Here is a 7,752-nt window from a genome sequence, read left to right as displayed (position 1 = left end):
ATGCAACTGTCATAATTCACAGCAGAACAAAGGTCAATAATTTTCTGCCTGAATTGGACATTCCTTTGCAAAGTTCTATGACTCACCAAGTAGAAAATAATCCAGATGGTTCTGTTTAGTGTTATATCAATTAAATTTCCTTATTTCAAAATTGTCCTTTATTCTAGTAAGGTTCCTAGTAATGCAAATGTCATTCAGCTTTATTCAGATAAACCAAGTTAAGTGCATAGGTTTGTCAGAGGAGTGCTTCTTTCTGCTCAAAAATTAATTCTGAATTTTTATAATACTCTCAGTGAATAAACAATGTTTTTATTAGCTTTATAGAATGCACCTTCCCTCTACAGAAAAGATGGTTACTGACAGCATAGGAGATGATATAGAATAAAATTAAATCTAACATTTAAAACAGTAACGAGTATTTCTACATATTAACATTCATACTAAGCTTAAAATTAGTACTATTTGGATCAGAGACCACTACTGAATGCTATGGCAAAGAAACTATATAAGCAATGACAATTACAATTTAAAAATAGTTAACAGTGTGAATTGGAAGAGTTAATGTGTTTTCTTCTTTTAATGTACAGCCTCATTGCCAGAAATTCACTGGACTGTGTGGACAGACCAACTGTCACAGCTGTCTATCAAGGCTGAATTAGATGAAGACAAACAATACAGGCTTTGTGGTTCAACTGAAGCAGCAGCCTCAAGAGTTTCCATTTCTCATCTGAGGGCACTGTGGGAGCATTGTCTTTCCCCTCTCTGAAAAGAGAATGGAACAATTATGTTACTGAAATTCCTCCGCAGTGGGCCTGAAAGACTGTTTATGTCCAGCCAGGGAGAAATGAAAAATTAAAAGCAGGGATTCCATGACAGCAGGTGGGGACAGTTTCAGGGTATATACTTTTAGTGACATTATGATTCTTCTCTTTTAGGGTAAAACCAGTGCCAGAAGATTTACTAGCAATGGAGGAAAGGCAATAAAAATGCAAAGTTAAGTGCAGTGGTAAAATTATTAACTTGAAACAAAGCTTTACAATTGGCTTTCTGAATCAATCAGGTAATTGATTCTACTGTGGAGAGCATGGTGGTAAACTAGAAAAGAAAATATACTTGTCACAGAGAATTTTTTACTGTTTGCTATTTTAGGGGCCCCACTAAGTGTAGTGCTGAGTACACAGCTCTCATGGGAGTCAGGTGGGCTCAGGAGATAGAAAGCAATCACCCAATTTATCCCTGCTAATAGCAGTAATATTCTTATCAGCAGTACCAAACCAATACTTGGTTTCATGCAAATACATATTCATGTGTTTCAGCATAACCTTAGAAATCAGCTGCTCAGGTTGCCCCAGCACTCTCAGTTCAGAAGTGTAGGTATGAGAGTGTCAAGTCATTTCATTCTGTTGTACTAACAATCTAATTTTTTTCCTGAGGTTATTTTAGTGTCACCTACAGCTCAGCACATACACACAAAAAATGTGTTAAGTGCTTGGGTGCAAATGGTCACCTGGGGCTACAATTGCTTGCAGGGTTAACACATCTCTAGAGATTTTCTTAAAGAGGAAGCGAGTGTAGAAGCTCTCAGTCAACAGCAGTGAAACCAGTGTCTACCCACGAGACAATCTGTGCCATAATTTCCATGTGCTTCCTGGTTATCATCCAATACCCCCAAAAGTCATGGTGTCTGGCAGCAAGATCATTTGATGGTCAGCTTGAAGAACTTCCTATCAGTTGCCTTCTAAGGGAGCCCTTCACAGAGCAGGTGGTTTTAACCACAGTTACACTTTTTGTAATAGCACAGAGGATTCCCAGTTCTTCCTGGGGTTTGGTATAAAAGTGCAACATTAAAAAACATGTAATAGTAACAAATTATTCTCAATCTCTGGAAAAACTCTTGGCATATTTTTCAGTGGGCTACTGATACAAGGGGTGCAGGGACCAACTCCCTCCCTGAAATGAACAGAAAGGTTCCTCTCGCTGTGGACAGAATATACTGCATCAGGGAATTAGACTGAAAAATCTGAGCGAGTAAGCTCAAAAGAAGAAGCCAAAAACTTTGTGTTCTTAAGTTTCTGTGTAGGCAAACAAAGCCTGTGACACAGTGACATTTTCTCAATCTCAATTAGTGCTAAACTAATTAACAAAACTGTTTTATACACTGCAGTGAGTAGTATCTCTCTTCTTTCTTGGATAATCCCTGGTGTGATGTAAGGACAATTGAGTTTCTAATTACTCCTTAATTGAATGCACATTTTGTACATTTTTCACTAGTTCAAGCTTAATGCTTTTGGTCCAAAAATCAAAGTCAGTGAAATTAAGTTGAACTGGGATTTGGGCAGCTATTGTATTAATGGATTACTTTTGGAAAGGAGCCTAATTACAAGCCAATCTGAAGATTTCAATTGTGTTTGTTATAGAAATAGTTAATGTATTGTCTGAGAAAAAGAGTGATTGTATATATTGGTAGTGTTGTAGTGTTGTTATTCATGTTTACTCTTTATTCTTGTTTAAGAGTAATTTTCCTACAATGCTAAACTAATAGCACTGTTCCGTAATATATGTGGTCAAGTAATACCATTCAGGGTAAAGGTTTATGTAGATATGAAGATACTTGCTTCTCATATTCTTCTGAAAAGTTTTTTGAAATTGAATATTTGAGCTACAATTATACAAATGGACACGTGTATTATAATCAGGAAATTGCCTAGATGCCTTGCTTGTTTATAGATTATATTTTTGTCTCTGAAGTTTCTTTTGTTTGGTTTAGTCCTACATAAAAATAGAGTCTCACTGCTCCTGGTGGAGTTCTCTACAGATCAGACAACCATCCCCAAAGAAAAGCTCACAGGATCAGTGCCATAACACGTAAATACCTGAGAAATCTAAGAGCTATTATCACAACGCCCATGGTTTATAAAAAGAAATATAAACAAATATTAGTCATCCTCAGACTATAAAAAAATCATTTTTCCAAGAATATTTATTTCTATTTCTTTCATATAATACTTTTATGTACATAGATTCCTCATGGAGAATAAATTTTCTTGTACAAAAATGGGATAAATGCAAGACTGTAACTTTATCTCAGAAACAAGGAGCAGTGGCAGAAGCAAAGATAGGGCCAAGCTGGTATATTTTTAAGAACCAGAGTCCCAATGTTCCCATAGTAATAGACAGAACACATTTAAAAGAGAAGATATAAGAAAACTTCAGTGAAAAGGATTATTTTTCAGTCTTCCAGAAGTGTTGAGAAAGTGCAAATAAATGGACTATGGAGAAATGAAATAGGATGGCCACGATAATATGCCCTTCCATCTGATAGGGAGGAAATAAGATACTGCATTGCAGCAGCCTTAGGTGGTGATCACTACACAAGATCAAAAATTTTCTTCTGCTACTTAAAAGTAGTCAATCTGCTTTCTGGAGAGCTTTTCCACCTCCTTTGTCTTACCATATTTCTTAACATTATTGTCTCACACAATATCTCTATTTTTTTCCTTACAGAAACATCTTGCCTTCTCCTCCTTAACACTAGGTTAAACCAAAAAGTTTGAGAGCTTAAAAAAGATCAAAGGACATGGGTAGCAAAACCATTTTAACACTGACTACACATTACCATTATCTTATACCTTTCTAAAAACAGCACTTGAAAGTATGGTCAGGCATGGATTGAGAGTGACTCAGAAAAGAAAACTGACTACCTTATGAATCCTCTTTCCTGAAACACTTCACATTTCTTCCATAAAAAGGTCACAATTTATTGAGTCTACATCTAGTTCTGTGGGCATTTAACAACATCTAGCTAACTAAAGTGTACCTTTGTTTCCCTTGAGCTCTGGGGATGCATAAAAATCTTTTTAAAATTACAGTAAGTTTTGCTTTGTAGCACTGCTCTGTCATAAACTGCAGCGTTAGTCATAAAACATTGCTAACAACAATAACTGCTGGCATTCTCTTCCTTGAGTGACAATTAGTTGCAAAAACATTTTCAGTAACCCCAAATAACTTGGTCGGTTTTGTTTGCTATTTATTTTCAAAACATTTCTGTCTGCTTAGGAAGAGTTTGTTTGCTTACTTTAATTGCATTGTTCTCATTCATATGAAAGAATTAGAATCACAAATTCTGTAACTACCTGGACCCTCAGTTCCAATGGAGTAATAATGTTCTTAAAAATCCCTGTGTGATTTTATCTGGGTAAAAGGGAGTGCACTCCCACTGTCTAACACGTATAACACTGCCAAAGAAGCAATGCATGTTGTAGGCTTTCTTCTCTGTCTGTGGTCAGACACAGGTACCTGTATGTCCTTCTAATATCCTTGACATTTGAAAGCTGTAACATTACTATATTTTACACATACTAATCTAGAGTCTCTATATTGTAACAAACAGATGTAGTTTTATCAAAGATTATTTAAGCTTCCTACCATTTTGCCTTACCACTAATTTGCTGCGTTTTCCCCATAAGCGAAAATAACATAGCAGAATTTCAGTTTCACTCTAGCTTTGGTGTTGAAATTGCCATTAAACATGCTGTGAGGGCATTTTTTATGACAGGCACTCCTGGCTACATTATCACTTCCCAAGCAGCAGTGTACAAGCCATACATGGTTTATAGTAAGCAGCTGGAAATTACACTCTCAAAATGCTTTTCATAAAAAAAGATTATAACAGTGCAGTGTGGATAGCAAAGAATGTGTGATGCTGATACAGAGTCACAGGTCAAGAAATGTGGGAGGCCTTGTCAGTATGAAGTATCTTATTTGAAGCATAAGCAGGGGTCTGATTCCTAGGCTATCTTATGATTTTTTTAGCTTTGAAAAGGAAGCACAGTATTTTGTTTATTCTTTGCTGCTTCTTTACATGCTAAGGGATTCCAAGTGTTTTCCATTCCTCCACCAGTATTTGTGTATGCCTCAGAAGAGCTCAGTAAAGGACTGAACAAGGACGATTCCAATATAGTGATCATTCTGGAAAGAGATACAACTCAAAATGGTTTATTACCTCATTTAGGGCTTGATCACTCTCTATACTGATGCTCTGGTCTGGCTGGTCTGGACAGAGCATAAATTCCTACTACAGCAGTGACCAGGCTGTGTCTTTTGGGCTGCCTGTGGCTACCAAATTCATAAATTGTGGCTCTTGTGTCAGAGGTACAAGCAACAAAGGTGTTTTGCTACTCACTAATTTGAGTTGTCAGCAGCGGGAAAACAAGTTAGGCTGACATTATAGGGTTCACTCACAATCTCAATCCATACCCCATTCCCTGTTATTACCATGAAGTAGTGGGAAGTAACCTGAAAAGGCACCATCTTTCAGCCGTTCCTGATGCTCTTGGTTCCCTGAATGCTTCAAAAGTTTTGCTACATTTCCAGTAGGTCTCTGATTATGGTGTGTGGCTCACAAGCCAGAAGTGTTTGGCCCTCTGTCCTATGGTCACACACTCAAATGTAAGCATATTTTCAAGTACTCTGAAGTGGGAGCAGAGTGCTGGGCACTATACATAAGCTCTTAAAAACAGAAGAACAATGGTTAGTTTTGTTGATAACATGAAGCTAAGCTTCTTTCAAAGACTGAAACTTAACAATTAAACCAAACACCTTTTAAGCACAGAACCTAAAGTCATGGAGACAAACAATGACTGATGAAAAATCACTTGCTGAGAAGCAGCATAAATCTTGTATTTCATCAAATGTAGGAAATTAGTGTTTGGATTTCTAAAGAACCAGTGTTGATAATCTTTGTGTTGTTTTTTTTTTTTTAAACCAGGAAAAAGAGAAGAATGGTCATATTAGCCTAATGATGCATGGCTGCTGAAAGCTTACTCCAGCTCTGGATCTACACAACAGGAAGGCAAAAAATCCCCAAGTGCTGGAACTTCTGCAGAGCAACTTGTTTGTGAACTTTAGGAACTACAAAGGCTACTAGTAAACTGAGAGTAAAGATACATATTGATTGGTACTGTAAACCTCCATTCAAATGCAAGATTCCCCGAAATTTGCCTAGGCAAAGAAATACAATAGCATCGTGCCACTCTTCACCTCCATTTCTCAAAGGAAAGGCACAGCTCCATAACTCACTCTGTATTTGAATGTCCTTTCATATTCTGTAATCTACTGTTACCATACAATGTGCAATGCCACAAAGTGGGGAGTGCACCACCACCTGTTTAATAGTAGCTCATTTCCCCTGGCAACACTGATCCCCTGTTCGATGTCCTATGGAAATGCCACAAGAGCAGCTCAGCACCTTCAAAAGCAAGTCATTTGCACTGTCCACTCACTAAACGCACCAGATACGGTCACCACATTGCCCTCCCTTCTTACTGTGAAACCAACGCTGTGCCAATTTCTGCTTGTCTGCTCAGATCCCTCAATATAACGCAGTTTCCACAGTATCAGGCATGCAGTCTCTGTTCCTCCCACCCTAAATTACTCCTTCCTGTTCCTCAGGCCTAGCACAATCCTGATGTTTTAATGATGTAATTTATTTTTTTAACTCTAATCTTGAATGTACAATTAGGAAAATGGCATTTGTAATAAGAATGGGGTTTAATCCTAATTAATTTCAGTTATCATAATTGACAGGACATTGGATAAACCTGTAGCTACTGAAAAACTGAGGTTTACCAAAGATGTATGTGTATGTATGAATGTGTACGTGCATTTGTGTATACAAAAATTCGTACTTTTTCAGGAGTTTCTGAATCAGTCAAAAAAATGTTCAGGAGAACTGGAGTAATGTACAAAGGTAGAAGGAGTAGGTATAAACCATCATCACACTTGGAGGACAATTCTTCATTTACAGATACAAAAAAAATAAGTTGTGTCTGGGATGCACACTTCTGAAACAGCACACTGGAGAGCAAATTCTTTAGTTTATTGGTTATGTTCAGTGGAAAGTAAATTAAAGCTTATAATTTTCAAAAGAAGCAAGTTATTTTTTAGAACAAGGTCTTACTGTCTTTCAGAAGAATTTAATTGATTTCACTGATTTCTGTACCAGGCACTTATTTGATCTCTTCTTAGTAATTGAGAGCAATGCCATTTAACTATTCTATGCATGGAATCATGCTTATACACCCTCATTTATAAAGGGATGAAGACATGTAGGCATGCCATACTGAATTCAGTATTACTATAAATTCAAGTCGTTATTCAAGTGTTTGAAATCAGACATCTTGCTCATTCACAGATAAAGCTGTTCCACTGATGTAATTGAGGAGAAAGGCATGTCCATCACATAAAGTAACAAGGACTAAAGATAGGGTAATAAAACCATTGGAGACCGCAAATGATCCTGTCTTCAGTGAACAATACACTACTGAAAAAGTACTTATCCGCTAAGCAAGGTGGCAAGTTCCAAAACACAACAACCTGCTGGTATACTCACAATTCACATGTTTAAAAATAGTGGGTCAGGACCCAAACTGCCAAAAAACTAACCTTTAATAGAATTGAAGATTTAAGGTTTTTCTTATTTGATTTCTAGGACTGGTAGCATTTGATATCCCCATTGTAAAGCTTTGCTGTATAACAATAACAATCACAAACCTTTTTCCAAGATCATCTGAGACTATCAAGAAATACTCCAGTGCCCACAGCAAGGGCCCTGAGTCAAGTGTGAAGTATCAAAAAACTAGTGATAACACTGAGGAAACCACAGTGTTATTCTTTCTCTCTTTTCTTTCAGAAAAGAATCAGGGTGTCCCGGTAAACATGAGTTGAACATGAGCCAGTAATGTACCCATGCAA

At 37.1% G+C, this 7,752-nt stretch overlaps 1 protein-coding gene across 1 annotated transcript in view; it reads right to left on the bottom strand.

The window, feature by feature from the left end:
- Nucleotides 1–292: 292 nt before the first annotated feature.
- The window catches only part of CA8 (carbonic anhydrase 8 (inactive)), a gene marked incomplete at its 5' end in the record, with an annotated part of 25,610 nt that continues 18,150 nt past the window's right edge, over nt 293–7,752 (bottom strand). The window contains one exon of the mRNA XM_010171567.2: nt 293–762. The remainder of the gene's footprint in view (nt 763–7,752) is intronic.

Source organism: Antrostomus carolinensis, unplaced genomic scaffold, assembly GCF_000700745.2.
Source record: "Antrostomus carolinensis isolate BGI_N321 unplaced genomic scaffold, ASM70074v2 scaffold4007, whole genome shotgun sequence".
Taxonomy (NCBI): Eukaryota; Metazoa; Chordata; class Aves; order Caprimulgiformes; family Caprimulgidae; genus Antrostomus; species Antrostomus carolinensis.
Note: the sequence above shows the minus strand (reverse complement) of the source record. Positions and strands in the feature narration are given on the sequence as shown.